The sequence below is a fragment of the Diceros bicornis genome, chromosome 4 (genome assembly GCF_020826845.1).
Source record: "Diceros bicornis minor isolate mBicDic1 chromosome 4, mDicBic1.mat.cur, whole genome shotgun sequence".
Taxonomy (NCBI): Eukaryota; Metazoa; Chordata; class Mammalia; order Perissodactyla; family Rhinocerotidae; genus Diceros; species Diceros bicornis.
In genome coordinates this window covers 77,153,598-77,169,315 of record NC_080743.1, presented here as the reverse complement: position 1 = coordinate 77,169,315, position 15,718 = coordinate 77,153,598, and the positions used below count along the sequence as shown (strand labels likewise).

Here is a 15,718-nt window from a genome sequence, read left to right as displayed (position 1 = left end):
TCCATTCCCCCATCCTCATTTCCCAGCGCCTTCCTCCTATTCACACACTCCAGCCACACCGGCCTCGCTTTTTCTTGCCTAGAGGAGCCTTCTGCTTGCTGTCTCCCTGCCTGGAATGCTCTTCTCCTTGACACCTGAATGCTCGTTCCCTCACTTCAGGTGTCTGCTCAAATGCTACCTCACAAGTGAGGCCTTCACTGCCCACACCACTTGGAAACACAACATCCCCGGCAGCCCTGTCACCTGCTGCATCTTTCTCCAAAGCGCTTATTATCATCCAGCATGTTATATGTTTGCTTCTTTACCGTCTGTCTTCCTTCCTCTCCATAAGCGCCATGAGGGCAGGGATGTTTCTTTTGTTTACTGAGGTACCAATACTTAGAACAGTGTACACAATAGGCGCTCAATAAATACTTATGGAAAGACTGAACAGCTGCCTTCCAGTATTCTGGAGAACGCAGGACAGCTTCTCTCCCACTGAGCCCGCTTCCAGTGCCTAAAACTTTTCATCTCAACTGTTTCTAAGTCCTGAAATTCTACCAGTTACAACGAGAGAAGGCGAAGCTGACTAATGATGGCCGACTTAGGGAGGGGTGGTCAGTGTAAGGAAGGGAGGGTCTAGCCCTCTGGGCCTGGAAGAGCAGAGCTCGAGCAGGGCTCCTGGTGAGGTGCCACCGTGGGAGCCAGGTACCCGGGAAGGAGGGGAAAATGCTGAGAACGATTTTTACAGGTTGACAGACCAACAATTCATTCAATGAACATGTATAGGGCCCTTACCTACCTGCCTCATAAGGCGCTAGAGATCTAAAATCACATTGGCCCAGGTCCTTTTCCAGAGACTTCATCATGTGAACAAGTAACAGAGTACAGGGCCAGCTTTTCCCTTTCAGCTCGCTCACTTGTTTTCAGTATCTATTTCAAACCTTTCCCTTCTCCACAAACCTTGACCACTCCCCCCAGTCTTCTCAGGAAACTTCACTTCCTAATTGCACAGAAAACAATAGAAGTCTTCAGACCAGAACTACCTCCCCTTCCTGCTACCAAACCTGTGTATCTCCCTGCAGGGGCCCCTGCTCTGCCCTTTCCCTCCCGGGGCCGGCAGTGGCAGAAGTGACCTCCGAACTAGGCCAACCTCTCCAGCTGTCCTGGGCTCCTGCCTCCTCAGGGGTCTTTGATGTTGATTATCACCCCCCCACAGCCCCCCCACCCCCGCTTCATTGTCAGCCTGTCTCTTTCAGTTGGTCCTTCCATCAGCTCTCAAACAATCACGAGTCTCCCCTAAGATTTTTTTTTTTTTTTAAAGATTTATTTTTTTTCCCCCAAAGCCCCAGTACATAGTTGTATGTCATAGCTGCACATCCTTTTAGTTGCTGTATGTGGGACGCGGCCACAGCATGGCCAGAGAAGCGGTGTGTCGGTGCGCGCCCGGGATCTGAACCCGGGCCACCAGCAGCGGAGCGCACGCACTTAACCGCTAAGCCACGGGGCTGGCCCTCCCCTAAGATTAAAACACAAATTCTCACTCTCATCTTTCTCTAAAATTTGAGCTTTTCTTCCTCTCACAGCCAAACCTCTTGACGTGGCCTCACCCTCACACAGTGGAGTCTGTTCAATCCACTCTCCAGCACACTCCAGCCTGGCGTACACCCCCACCAAGCCACCTAAACTGCTCTCACCAAGGTGACTTCTGGGTCACTAAGGCCAATGGTTAATTTTCAGTCTTCATCTTACCTGGCTTCTCGGCAATATCTGACATTATTGACCCTCCCTCCCTCCCCCAAAACACACACTTCAAAATACACTTTCCCTTTGGCTTCCCTGAAACCACACTATCCTGGCATCAAAGACCATGTATGAACTAACAACTCCCAACTGTCCCTTTCCTCTGCGTCTAGACCCACATGTGCCACTGCCTGCCTGGTGTCTCCTTTTGAATGTCTCACGAGCACTCCAAAGCCAGCACATCCAAAACTGAACCAATTTCCCCCCTCCTAAGCTGCCCTCTCCAGAGCTCCCTCTTGGTGGAGACTCACTTTTTATTTTGCTGCTGTCACCAGACAATTGGCATCATTCCTGGCAATGCCTTCTCTCTCCTCCCCCACATCCAATCTGTCACTGGGGCCCCCTGAGTGTACCTCATAGACACATGCCACCTACTTCTCTGCCCCCACAACCAACGCCCCTGATTCAAGCACCGTCCCCTCTCAGCTGGACCACGGCAACAGCCTCCCTTAACTGGTCTCCCCTCACCCACTCATTCCTTCAAACCATTCTCCACACAGCAGCCTGACTGAGCTTTTGGAAAAGTCAAGCTGCTGTCAGTCACACAATCTTTTCACAGCCTCTCATTATGCTTACAGTTCCAAATCCCTAACACACACTACAATGGTCCTGCCCACATCTCCAGCATTACCTGGGAGCTCCCTCCCTCCCCACCCCTTATTCTCTAGCCTATCTGGTCTATTTGACATTCTTCAAATGAGTAGAGAACCGCCCCTCCTTACAGCCTTCGCTCTAAGACTGGTCTCCCTCTGCTCAAGTGTTGTCTCTGCTGGAAACATCCTCTCCTCCCTCTCCCCACTTCTCACTGAGCTAAACTCACCCAAACCCAGCTTAAGCATCACATATCCAGCTAAGCCTTCACATGCCTCCTCCACCAGCTTAGGTTCCCCTTTCCTCATTACATGCCCTTCTGTCACCCTCTACTTCTCCTTCATAGCACTTATCATGATTACAATTCATTTTTTATGTAATTATCTGTTCAACATTAATCTGCACCGGCAAACAGAAAACAGGGCTGGGACTGTGTCTATCCTTTTCAAGGTGCTGGCACAGAGCAAGCACTCAAATATCTGAGTGAATTAATAGATGCCACTTTGGGTGCCTACAACGTGCTAGATACTGTGCTAGGAGCTTTACATGGGTTGTTCCACTTACTGCACATGGCAACCCAAAGAGGTGTGGGTACTAGTTTTATTATTCATGTTCACATTTTACAGATGGGGTGCTGAACTCTGGGGGATTATACAGCATGTTCAAGGTAACATAGCTGGTAAGTGCTGGGTAAGGATTCAATCTCAGGCTTGTCCCCTGTCAAAGCCACTGCACCACCCTTCCTCAGTGCTCCCCACAGTCCTCGCTCACTGCCTTAGATGCAGTAGGTGCTCAACTAAGAGGAAAGAAGGGGATGACCCACTATGTCATCACAGTCACCCCTGAGATCTACAGACAAGAATTAAAATTCTCCTTTTCCAAATGAGGGAGGAAAATGGAGTTTGAGGGGTTCAAAGGGTCCCCCAGCAGTAGGTGGCCATGCTGGGCTGGAACCCAGGTCTTCTAGGGTGATTTTCTCAACATCATAACCACAGTTAGGCACTGACAGGTGAGCAGGGAAGCTGTGCAGAAAAGAATTAACACAGCAAGCCTGAGACTGCCATCCTTAGCAAGGTCTGCTTATAAGAATGGCCCCAGCTGATGTCTGAGAAGGTGGATTTTGGGCAGGTCCCCCTAACTGATTAGGGTGACTCACTGTGCCTAAACTGCTTTGCAAACAATGTGGTTTATGCGGAGCACCTGTTTTTCTTCTGGAAGTCTGGAATTTTGGTATACACTAGGCAGAGGGTGCCTACACGAGTAGTCCTCAATAAAAAAACCTGGGCACTGAGTCTCTCGTGAGCTTCACACATGTTGTCACAACTCAGTGCTGGGGGAATAAGCACGTCCTGTGTGATGTTGCTGGGGGAGGACTCTTGGAAGCTCACTCCTGATTTCCTCTGGACTTTGCCCCACGTGCCTTTTCCTTTGCTGATTTTGCTTCGTATCCTTTAACTGTAATAAATCATAGCTGCAGGACTACACGGTGAGTCCTGTGAGTCCTCCTGGCAAATCATCAAACGTGGACACGGTCTTGGGGACCCCCAACACAGAAGCCTTCCTCACCAGAGATGAATTTTGAGCTTTCTTTGAAAAGGGTGAGAGGGGCGTGAATTAGTAGATTAAAACAGGAGGAATTCTAGGCAGGAGAAATGATGTGAAGAAAGTTAGGAATAGATCGGTCATTCACAGAAGGCCCTACAGCTGTTGAACGTGGCCTAAACAGAGTCGATGCTGAGAAAATCCAGCACTACAGTCAAGAGGTGGAAGAGATAGGGACTAGAGAACTCACACTTGGTAGAAACATCCAGTGCCAGCGAAGTGAACCGGTGAAGTCATACATATGGAACTGCTAGTATCAAGGAAGGATTGAAAGAATTTAGCGTCTGGCTGTCCGCAGCTAGTACGTGGCACTGGACATTCTGAAGGTCTGTGGGAGCGCTGTTGAGCGGTTGAAGCAAATTAACATCCCAAATTACTGGTTTTTCAAATAAACCACCTCAACATAAGGAAATCAGTCTGCTCCAGAATGATCCACTTCCCATTCATTAGGGCAACTATTCACTCCTTCCTTTATCCCTTGAAATGCCTTTGTCCACGGTCCAATATGCCCTCCCGTCCCTCCTGTCCCCCCCTCCTCACTCCTCAGGAGGGCTTCCTGGAATAATCCCACCCCATTGTTTAATCACTTCTTTTATTCTGCATCTACTTAGTACTTAAGTCTTCACTTTATATTAAATAATTCTGCCTTTAACCCAGAAAATCACGGCAAATTTTCCTAGGTTATATCCTAAGTTCCTGCCCAGCCTCTTCCTCAGCATCCTAACGTCATGAAGGCAGAAGAGGGACTTTCATGACGTGTTTAGCTTCACCCCACCCACCCGCTTCCATCCTCCAGCATCAAAGGCCCCTCTAATGGAAGGCTCAGCACACAGCCTGGCTGTTCCAAGCCATCCCCCTTAAGGGAGCACGGAAAGGGCTCGAGCAGGCAGCTTTGCGTGGAGTCATGCTCACTCCTCATCCTGCTCTGACTTCATAGATAGATCCCACTCAGGTAACTGTTCTGCTCCTGGTGATCAAGCCAGCGCCTGTATTTTGCATCCCAAATCAATTTTATTTCTTCTGCTGGGTCCCTGCGTTACCTCCCTGCCCAGCACTATTATTCCTGCAAGACTACACCTGCTCTGCCCACAAGTCCTTCTAAAGACTGGAATCCTGCCCTGAAACCCATCCCCTGGGGCTGGGCCTCCATTACCTGATGCTGCCTGCCGAGGGCTCGTCCTAGCTTATCCCCGCCATGCCCTGACCAATTCTAGCTCACCTACTCTGGCCTCCGAGGTCTGCCTGGTCTAGAGACTGCAAGGTGGCAGCAATAGGCTAGTCTAAATGATGGTCTACCCTGGCACGTGGCAGCTCTTTTGCTTGTCTGTTTTTAATTTAAAGTTGAATGCCTTTAAGCTAGACACACATTTTCCACCTCCCCAGAGACCCCACAACTCCCTATTGCTATCAAACGCATGGAAGAAGAAAACCAGCTTTACCTGCCAGACACTGCGCTCTGTGTACACATTGGCTCATTTAATCCTTCCAGCAACCCCAAGTGGGTGACATTACTATCTTGGTTTACCAGAGAAGCTCATGAATTTGAGCAACTTGCCCAGATTATACAACCAGCAAGTCATAAATTCAGATTCGAATGCAGGCCTGCCAGATTCTGAAGTCCACACTATTTCCACTATGCCATTAGTGAAAGGGGTAGGTCTTGATTAGCCTATGCATTAAGGAGGCCCCTCTGCAACAGTGTGGAAGAGAAAATAGAAGGGCAGGAGAGCAAGTGAATGGACAATTAAGGTAGCACAGGAAAGAGGTCGGGCAGATGCAAACTCAGGTAGGAGCCCCGCGAACAGACAGCAGATCAGGGCCGGCTGGGGGAGACAGGACAGAGGTCACTGAGGGCGGGCAGTGATCTCTGCAAGTGTTAGGGAGAACACAGAGGAAGAGGCGGCCTGGGATGAGTGAAACATCATGGCACTCTTGAAGGAGCTCCTGAAACATCATGGTGAAGATTCTGTGTATCACAAATCAAACTGGCCAAGAAGAGAGCTGGGTGAGAGACAGAGACTTGATCAGCCTTTCCTTAAGAGTGTTGGTTAACCCTTGGGTGCACAGAAGAGGTCTAAGGAGAGAAGCATAAAGGTGAAGGCCAGCCTGAGGTCACAGCCTTGCCCCCACACCGGCACTTGCAGGGCGGGAGGAGGACGAGAGAAGCTCAAGGTCAAGGAATGGAATGTCAGTGGGGATGGTGTGGCACCCTCCCAAGAGAGGGGCAACAGCTGCAGAGCAGGCTGGCGACTGAGGATTACCAGGCCCTGGAAGCCTTCAAAGGGCAATCTGAGCAGCATAGCAGGTGCACGGTGTTCAGCGAGCAAGAGAGTGCAAGTGGGGCTACTCTTTCCAGAGCTTGTCAGTAAAAAGGAGAGGAGAGGCCCTGGGGGAACAAAGACTGAGTGTGTGGGGGAAGGAAGGAGTCAGTGGCCAGGGGGTAATGGAAGGAACCATCTCCAAGAGAGGAGAGAGCTGAATCAGGCGTGTGGGTGGAGAAGGTGCTCCCCTGTTGGTCAGGAGAGGACCTTTTCCTTGAGAAAAAAAGCTGTGGGGGAAATTCCAGGGATGCTCTGAATTGGTGAGGAGGGAAGTCGATGGAGCTGTGACAAGAAATGAGGCATGGGGATCTGTTGAAAGTAAGTGAGATGGGTACCCCCTCTCTGCTCACACCCCCCCAGGGAGGGGCACTCACCGGGCTGTCATTTAACACCAGGCCCACAGAACCTGCACAGACATTCGGACGGACACTGTTCTTGCTACAGTGCGATCTAAGTATGCACCACCGTCTGCCTCCAGATAACAGTACGCAGAACGTGCTCGTCGCTGTCACTGCAAATGGACTTCGGGTTTTTCTATCAAGACTGAAGAATATTTTCACTTTTATTTCCTCCCTGGTCCTCCACCCCACTTCCTCACAAGACAGGGTTCACCGTGGGCCATGTGGGTCGACTGACTGCTGTTTCACCCTCCAAATAAAGCTTTACTCTGGGCAAAGCAACAAACTCACGGGGGCCCAAGGATGGCCTCAGCAGCAGCAGCCCTGGGGATGGCTTCTGCCCCTTGACATGTTCTCTTCTACCCCCAAAACACACACAGATACCCACCCGCTACACTCTGCTGGGGTGGGAGCTGCTGTCCCAGATGAACCTCAGAAAAAGCCACCATCTGGGCAGGAAAAGCTCTTCGGACACTGGGTCTGCCACTGCCCCCCCTTCCCCTGGTCTATTAGCTCTTAAAGAGCCCTGACCAGTGACAAAGGTGTCAGGAAGCCTTTGATGAATGCCTTTCTGGTTCCCTCACCCTCCTCCTGCCCAGAACCCTAGCTTCCTCTAGCTGAAATACAATGAGAAGAACACAAAAATTGGAGTCTGAAGACTCAGACTGGGGTCCTGGTCGGTCCCTACGCACCGTGAGATCTTCAAGTCACTTCTGAGCCCCAGCTTGCAACCAGGTAAAGTGGAAGGAACAGTACCCGCCTCTCCCTTCTCTTGGGGAGGCAGGGAGAAGTTAATCAGGTGTACAGTGCTATTCTGATTTCTGGGATCTAAGCAAGTCCTGACGGCAGCTCAACCTCTCTCTCAAGAGCCCCACCCAGCACGTTTCCCAGCCATCAGTCCCTGGAAGCTCAGAGCCCAAGAAAGACACATCTCAAACGAATTCAATGTAAGCATTTTTTAGGCCTACTCTGTGCCCGATTCCAGGATACAAACAAGAACAGACACAAGTTTTGCCCCAAGTTCCTGCAGCTGGGGAGAGCTAACAGAGTGGGCGTCTGTTCATGTAGTGGCCAGGGCAGTGTCCAGGAGAACTTGCTCCCTGTTGTCGGGAACAGACCCTACAGGCATGAGCAGTCTGAGTTCCCTGGCTAACCCTTCAGATGGAGGAGGAGGTGGGCAGATTTAGCTCTTGGAGAATCCAGGGTGAAGGTCCTACAGCAGAGGAACCAGAGACCTTGGAGACCCCGGCCTGGCCCAGCAGTGGAGCCTAAAGGGTTTGACACGCTCAGTGCTTCACCTCACCATCTGGGAGACGTGGTGAAGAATCCTGCTTTGGCCTGACTCACAAGGGCATCACAGAGGACAAACGAGAACAAAATGACAAGAGCAATAAGAAAATGCTTTGAAAAGGAAAGAGCTTTACAAACAAGGAATTATTATTTTTTCTTTCAGGGTCCTCCCCAGTAGAGCTGAGACAATCACAGAAGGGCTGTTTGTCTAATTGCTGATGAGCCTTTCCCACGGCTGGCCTAATGGGACTGACTCAGACGCATCTGGCTCCCTCACTCGGCAAATCATCTCCACCGAAATGTCCCAGTCGCTATAGTTAGTACTTCCAGGGGATGGGGCCCCATCTTCTTTCCACCACCCTGCCACCCACAGCCAATGGGTACAGAGGTGATGCTTGCTGACAGACATTCACACTCCCCATCCTACCCCCCGTGCCACAGGCCTCGGCCCAGAGGACCTGAGAAAGTCACCTCCTCCATCACTTCCCCTCTGGCTGGACTTCCAGAAGCTGGCTCAGACAGGAGGCTTCCTCCTGCCTATGTCCAGGACCCAGGAAGGGAGATTCCAGGATCTGAGAGCCAACCTATTCCACAGAGTTCGAAACAAAACAATAACAACAACAACAACAAAAACCCTTTATAGAGGCTAAACATTTTCTATTCCATCTCACATCCATCTTTTCTGCAGCAATTTCTCTCTCTCATTCAAATTAGAGTAGAGTTGGGGGTGGGAATGTTTAAATGATAAGGTTTTCACCCAAACCATCAATTGTGCTAACACTCCATCTTTGGCTGTGTGTGTAAAAGGCAGAGCAGGTAGCCACACTCTGGATCTGCGAGGTCCTAGCCTAGCCTTTCTCTGTCTAAACTTATCTCACACACACCCAGAACTGTTCTATTCCCAGAAGTACTTCAACCAATTTCTGTGCACAGAGCCCTTTTGTGTTTTTTTTTTTCTTTTTTTATTGTGAAATTTTTGTTGTACATTATTGTTTATCAGTCACCATATAAGTGCATCCCTCCACCCCTTGTGCCCACCCCCCACCCCCTTGCCCCTGGTAACCACCAAACAGTTCTATCTGTCCATGTATTGGTTTATCTTCCACACATGAGTGAAATCATGCACACTTTGTCTTTCTCTTTCTGGGATAGAGCCCTTTTAAAATGCAAATATCTCTGAAGGAAGGAACCATATTCCACTGGCCCTGGCCCACTTCTCACACAGCACCTGTGCCCAATAAATATTTACTGAATTAAATTGGGTACTAGACGCCTGTCCTCACGGGACACGGGTCAGCGCCCAGGGCTGTGGAGGGCGGGGTGTGCAGGAGGCAGCCTGGCCAGGGAGCCACGCCTCATTTCACCAGCCTCACTGGGTCGGTGGCCTAGAGCAGCCCTGCCTGCCACAGCGAGATAACTGAGTTCTGATGAAAGTAAATCTGAAATAGCCAAATATGGAAACTCTGCAGGAGGGGGCAGAACCAGCGAGCAAGTCAGCGCTGCCGCCCAGTGGGGTTAGCAGCAAGAGAGTGGCCCCAGTATTCACCGAAGATTCTCAGAATTGCCAAAACCCTGATGAGCAGTAAGTAACGAGGGGGAGACAATCTGGCGTGGAGAGCCCAGATTCCACTAATTCTCTGGGTGTCCCCGGGCAACTCAGCTCACCTCTCTGAGCCCTGCTTTCCTCCAAGAACCCTTGGAGCTCGCCTTGGGGGTGTGTGTGTTGTGTTTCTAAACGAACACGCTCAATCGAACGGGTCATGGAGGTTTCCATTCATTCCAATATTAAAGTTTCGTTCTCGAGTGCTCTGGCTGGGAAAGTCTTGCACAAGTGAAGCGGTGCCTAAGGATATGGAGGGGGAGCCAGAGGTTTGCAGTGCGGGCGTGCGGGGCACCCCAACCTGAACCTGGCCCCTCCAGTCCACCAGCTCGCTCTGGAGCTGCTCGCCAGCTCGGGACCCCCAGCCTCCGCCGTCCTCGCCACATCTCTCCCCTGCTAAGAAAACCCGGCCCAGGCCCCGGAGCCCAGCTGCCCCCCACAGCGCACTCACTCGTCCGCATCAGCGGCCACCTGCGCCGCCGGCCTCCCCCGACTCCGGGTCCGGGCCCCACCGCCTCTGGCCCGGCCTGGCCGCCTCCCGCGCCCTCCCCGCGCCGGTCGGGGACTCGCCGGGCGCGAGGGGGACGGGCGGCCAGGCAGGGTGCCCGCAGCGGGGAGCGGGGAGGCGGCTTCTGGGCTCGTGCCTCCGCGGCGCTTTCGGTTTCAAAGTAAATGGGACGAGCCGAGAAGCGCTCCTCGGTCCCCCCGCTGCAGCCCTACAGCCGTGCGGCTTCACCCCCCGACCGGCCAGGACTCACGTGTAGCTCCGCGCGGGCTCCGCGGGCGCCGGTCCGCAGGCGCGCGGCTACTCCGGGCAGCGGCCGGCGGGGGCGAGGCTCTCAGCCCCGGAGCCCCGACCGCGGAGCCCCGCCCGGGAGGAAGGAGGGGCGGGCCGGGCCCGGGAGGGGCGGGTTGCGGGCGGGGCCCAGGGGAGTGGTCCGGGCGAGGGGCGCAGGCTGGGGGAAGGCCGGATGCGCAGGAGCGTGTTGGGTCGGAGGCTGAGAGGCAGTAACCTGAGCAGTCAGAACTCCAACCTACCCTCGCTAGAATCATTAGTACCTACAAAAAAAATCGTCTCTGATTTCCCTCCAGTACCTTTGAACTGTATACGTCTTACCCTTCAACCAGGGATAACCAGGCTCAACCAATCCTTTCCTGTTTTGACCTGTTAGCCAAGGACTGAGGTCTGACTCAAATCAGACTTCCCCAGACCTTCCTTCAAATTCACCAGCCCTCCTCCTTGCTGCTGGCCTAGCAACCCCTTTCTAGAGCTTGCCGGCGTACCAAGGGCTTCTCAAACATCTCTTTGGATGTTCAAAACAACCTTGCCAAGCAGGCCTGGTCATCCCCATTTTACAGATGAGCTCTCTGAGGTCCAGAGAAGTGACAAGAAGTGATGTGCCCAAAGGAAGTGCTATAGCTACAACTTGAACTTGAATCCAGGTCTCCTGACTCCTAAATATAGGTCTCTTTCTTACCATACTGCTCTCCCTGAGCATGTGTTCTGAATGATATTTGTATTCTATATAAATCTCCTCTATGAATATTGAAGGCGCATAAAGAGCGTGAACCTGGAATGAAACGGACCTGAATTTCAATGCTAGCTCCTTCCCTTTCAGGTAGGCAACCGTGGGAAAGTTACTTAACTGCCTGGAGCTTCAGTTACTCATCAGTACAAGAGGAGAATACTACTACGCACCACTCAGATATGCGTAGCAGCTGGGCAGGAAACACACGGGAGGGAGGCAGAGGTTGCCGTCATGAGGAGGGGGAGGGCCACTGGTGCACTGGAGAGCATGTGTGGGCTCTAGAGGAGCAGCAGGCTCGGTGCCCACCTGTCCTTGCCTGAGCTCTTATTTTTCAGCAAGAGCCAGAAATCCAGAGTCAAACCTTTTAGTTGGTGAGAATCAGATTCACCACTCCGTGGGGAGATGGGGCCTGTGGGCATTGCTTTGGGACTCCAGATCCACCTCACAATCTCGTGAGAATTAAATGAGATGACATTCCTGTACTCCTGACTCAGAATAGGCGCCCCGTGAACCTTAGTTTCTCTCCCTGTTCCCTCCTACAAGACACCTCTCATGGTTGCCTACTTCCTGCCTCTTTTCTCATTACCCACCCACCATCCCCCCACCCCATCCAGCCTTCTACAAGCCAATATGTTTTGTAAAGGTATATCTCCTTTTGCCGGCTAGGAACACGAATGTCTAGTATGCACATACGCAGGTATGCTCACGCCCCTGATACGGCCATTGACCATGATTCAATTGTCTCTCCCCACCCTTCTTCCCCATCAACTGAATAAAGCAGCCAATTTGCCCCAAGAGTGATATCCAAGCTTTAAATACAATGGAATCAGATGCTGGGTAGATAGAATGGGAAGTGGGGGCCTTGTGACTCCAGGGCTAGGAGTCTAATTGGAGAGGCAGAGGAATTTTAGATGAATGTTAGTTGGAAATCAAGGACATGTTCCCAGTTCCTCTTGTTGATCACAGGATCCTGGGCAGGGTGTCTGGGAGAATAGACAGACCCTGGGACCTAGCGAGTCTGATGGAGGAGACATGATCCTTTTCCTCAAGGATCTTGAAGATGGATGGGAAGGACAGAACACAGATGTACATATAAAAAAAAAAACATTAAAAACTTGCAGATGATAGCTAACATTGTCTTATTATACACCAGATACTGTGCTCAGTGCTTTATCTACATTAACCCATTTAATCATCACCCCTATTTTATAGATGAGAAAACTCATCTCTTGAACAATTTGCCCAAAATGCAAAATTCTTGGTTTGGAAGAGATAAAATTTGAACCTGGGAAGTCTGGTTCTGGTGCTCTTGACTACTACGCCACCCTGCCCCTCAAAGAAATGGCTGGTGTGAATTCACACAAAACAACTTTAATAAGGAGACATATTTAGCATTTTTGTGTCCTGAAAATATTTGCAGTGTTATAAACAGAATCCAGTCTTCAAACTAAATTCATCTACAAAAATCAGGACAGGATTGGACTAAATGCTAAATTTTTACACAGAAGAAAAGGGCTAAACTTTTTATCTCTTTCTTTTAAACACCCTAAGATTACCTCTAGACTTCAGAGAGACATGGCTTTCAGCTGTTTAATTTCCTGGATGAAAAGATAGGGTAAGAGATTGCAGCCCTGGCTATCAACGGAAAGATGGTGCTGATGGAGAGGGGAGGGCGCCACCTACTGGAACAGTAGACGGATGCATTATCTTCCTTAGGCTGCCCATCTAAGACAAGACTGATGGATATGCAGTAGTCCGTTAGTTAGAACAGAATAAAAAGTCATCCCTTCCATCACCTAGACATCAGTGATATCAGCCAAGGAGGAAAAATCCCCTCGTTGGGCCTTAGATTGCACCTGTAACTTCCATTGCAAGTTACAATGGAAAGTCTTTGCCCGTAACGGAACCACACGTGGAAAGTGTGATATCGCAGCCAAACCACTCCCAGGCAAAAAGCAAAACCTCAGGGTCCTGCACACACAGCATGCTCACGAAGGAGGTCCTGCATTGAGGCAATCAATGAATGAATGTGGGTTTTCTGTGTTTAACTTCTTGAGCCAGTAATACGTGGTCCCTTTGCTTCAGATAACCTTTACCCCAGCTCTGCCTGTCAGTGTGCTGACCACCACAAGAAGAGAGGCAGGGAGTGCTGAGGGCAGGGGCTTCACCCAGGACTGATGTAGTTTAAAACAAAAAAAGACTCCTTTTCCAAAGACTCTTTTTCAAGAGTCTGGGTGTACCACAGTTTATTTATCCATTCATCTACTGAAGGACGTCTTAGTTGCTTCCAAGTTTTGGCAATTGTGAATAAAGCTGCTGTAAACACTCATGTGCAGGTTTTGGTGTGGACATACCTCTCCTATGTAAGTGCATCCAGCAGCTATGCTTTTAGTTTAGGAGCTCAAGAAAGACCCATGTTTCTTTTGTTCTATTTGCTTCACTCTATTCTTATCTATTGTGTGTGTAGGTTCGGCACCAATTTGAAAAAAGCAGACTCATGGTGTACCTGTGGCCATATATTCTGTATTTTTTCCAGGGGGGACCTCACTCAACACACACACTCACCCCTCCCCTTCTCTGTTCATGGTTTGATTGTCTGATAGTCAACCTTTTTGTTGGAAAAATGAGATTTTTATTGTCTTAAAATTAGGCCTGCTGTCTTCATTGTATGCTTGGCGAAATGTGGATTCTGTCCATTTTGACAATTCCTTTAATAAGATTCACACATGCAATGCTTGTGTTTCCAAGCCCCATCAGTGCTTGGAAAAACATTTTAACACGTTAATCCTGCATAGTCTGTAAGACATTAAAATAAGGATTTTAAGGTTATTATTTAGCCTTAAGAACCATGAAGTAAGATCACGGATTTGATTGGCACAGTTTTAGACTTTGCAATAGGTTGGTAACAAGGAAGACCATTTATTTGTTATTTCTCCTTTTTGAGAATGGTGCCTACTCTATATGGAGAGATTTTAAACAATGCTCTAGTAACTCTGGTTAGCCATCCTCCATTTCACAGAAAACAGGACAGAAGCATTAAAAACGAAAGACATAAGCTCAGGAGGGGCTTATCCTGGGAAAAATTGACAAATAAAGTTCAAATGTCTTTGACTCCAGCCACAACTCAGTATTCCATGACCTTGTCCCTCATCCCAAGAAATCCCCTGAGATCTTCTGTAGGCACAATGAGGGCCTCCCATTATAGTACACCATCTGGGGCTGCTGCATCCATTACACATACTTTTTTTTTTTTTTTTGGTGAGGAGATCAGCCCTGAGCTAACATCCACCAATCCTCCTCTTTTTTTTTGCTGAGGAAGACGGCCCTGGGCTAACATCCGTGCCCATCTTCCTCCACTTTATATGGGACGCCGCCACAGCATGGCTTACCAAGCAGTGCGTCGGTGCGCGCCCGGGATCCGAACCAGCGAACCCCGGGCCGCCGCAGCGGAGCGCGCGCACTTAACCGCTTGCGCCACCGGGCCGGCCCCTCCATTACACATACTTTTGTTTCATACTTTCTTTTTCTTTTTTTAAACAACTTGACTGTTATACTTTTAATACCATAAAATTCACTCCATCGACGAATTTTAGTACAGTCATGCCTTGCTTAACGACAGGGATATGTTCTGAGAAATGTGTCATTAGGTATTTATGTCGTTGTGTGCACATCATAGAGTGTACTTACACAAACCTAGATGTTATAGCCTACTACACACCTAGGCTATATGGTATAGCCTATGGCTCCTATGCTACAAACCTGTACAGAGTGTTACTGTACTGAATACTGTAGGCAATTGTAACACAATGGTAAATAGTTGCGTATCTAAACATATCTAAGCATAGAAATACTACAGTAAAAATATGAAATAAAAGATAAACCATGGTACATCTGTATAGCGCACTTGCCATGAATGGAGCTTGCAGGACTGAAGTTGCTCTGGGTGAGTCTGTGAGTGAGTAGTGAGTGAATGTGAAGGCATGGGACATTACTGAACACTACTGTAGACTTTGTAAACACTGTACACTTAGGCTACACTAAATTTATAAAAAATATTTTTCTTTAATAATAAATTAACCTTAGCTTACTGTAACTTTTTTACTTTATAAACTTTTTAATTTTTTAAACTTTTTGACTCTTTTGTAATAACATTTAGCTTAAAACAAAAACACATTGTACAGCCATGCAAAAATATTTTCTTTATCCTTATTCTATGAGCTTTTTCATATTTAAAAAAATTTTTTTAATATTTTTTAAGCTTTTTTGTTAAAAACTAAGACACAAACACACACATTGCCGAGACCTACACAGGGTCAGGATCATCAATATCACCGTCTTCCACCTCCACATCTTGTCCCACTGGAAGGTCTTCAGGGGCAATAACACCCGTGGAGCTGTCATCTCCTATAACAACACCTTCTTCTGGAATGCGTCCTGAAGGACCTGCCTGAGGCTCTTCGTGAGGAGGTGTCACTTTTCAGAAATATGCCCATGGTGGTTTGGTTGGTTTGTTTCTTTTTTTTTTTTTTATCATAGATTTGCTTGTAAGCAGATAGTGTACTATGAACTTTCCTCTCTATTAATGAAAACCTTTTGATGTTGGGG

General features: G+C 49.2%; 1 protein-coding gene across 1 annotated transcript in view; it reads right to left on the bottom strand.

Moving 5' to 3' along the window:
* Positions 1 to 10,404, bottom strand: part of TRAF5 (TNF receptor associated factor 5) — a 45,434-nt gene extending 35,030 nt beyond the window's left edge. The window contains exon 1 of the mRNA XM_058539793.1: positions 10,343 to 10,404. The gene's annotated coding sequence lies outside the window, so the exon portion shown is untranslated. The remainder of the gene's footprint in view (positions 1 to 10,342) is intronic.
* Between the last annotated feature and the right edge of the window lie 5,314 nt (positions 10,405 to 15,718).